General features: G+C 40.0%; 1 protein-coding gene across 1 annotated transcript in view; it reads left to right on the forward strand.

Annotated features, from left to right (window-relative positions):
* LOC106872640 (kelch-like protein 5) overlaps positions 1-1,040 on the forward strand; it is a 188,452-nt gene that overhangs the window by 183,474 nt on the left and 3,938 nt on the right. The gene's annotated exons all lie outside the window — the stretch shown is intronic.

Raw genomic sequence — 1,040 nt, forward strand, 5'->3', positions numbered from 1 at the left:
AAACAGCTTGAGAACACAGTTTGCTTTGAATATTCTTGACAAAATTTGGGATTTTAAAAGTTATTTCATGTTAAAGTTGTCGTATTTGGGTAATTTCAACCGATCAACCGAAATGTTCAAAGCAAAAAATTAATTAAAAAATCTGTGAGCCAAACTGAACAGATCCCCCTATTTTAACCCTTTAGCGTTTAAACCGGCCATATCCGGCCAAAAGTATTCTGCCTGTTCTATGTTCAAACTGGCCAGATCTGGTCTCTCACACCAACCCTACAATATCGTTTTAAAAATTAACAGCTACCTCATCAAAATCTCATAGCTACGAGATAATGCATGATTAGTTCAAAATAATGTGGATAAAAAAAGCATTAATTATGGCAGAATAAGGTGAACACTAAACGGTTAAGCAATACATAATAATGGTTTTTGCCAAGATCTTGCAATCGAGGCTGGAAGAGTTATTTCCCTTGAACGATCTAATGTCCAGCGGCAAATTTCCTTGCTTTCCAGCCTGTGTCCCTACTTCAGTTTTTCAACGATGGGTACCAAACTTGCATAAGCTGACGATGTACCATGATCATAGATACACAGACCTAGAAGGCATAGGTATGAAAGCTTACAGTCAGGACTCTTCATAAATTTAGTCCTCCATTCCCGACGACATTGATGTCTGCCACTTTTATTGTCACATGTGGTTTGGCTATATCAATGTTTCTCACAAGGCTGGGTAGTCGAAACGAAAACCTCCGACTCTCCTATGTAACCATTGAACTATATGCCTTCACAATATATACCATATACAGGCGGCGTGCTGGCAGAAACGTTAGCACGCCGGGCGAAATGCTTAGCGGTATTTCGTCTGCCGTTACGTTCCAAGTTCAAATTCCGCCACGGTCGACTTTGCCTTTCATTCTTTGGGGGTCGATAAATTAAGTACCAGCTACGCACTGGGATCGATGTAGTCGACTTAATCCCTTTGTCTGTCCTTGTTTGTCCCCTCTATGTTTAGCCCCTTGTGGGCAATAAAGAAATAAATATATAAC

The sequence above is a fragment of the Octopus bimaculoides genome, chromosome 30 (genome assembly GCF_001194135.2).
Source record: "Octopus bimaculoides isolate UCB-OBI-ISO-001 chromosome 30, ASM119413v2, whole genome shotgun sequence".
In the NCBI taxonomy this organism is placed as follows: domain Eukaryota; kingdom Metazoa; phylum Mollusca; class Cephalopoda; order Octopoda; family Octopodidae; genus Octopus; species Octopus bimaculoides.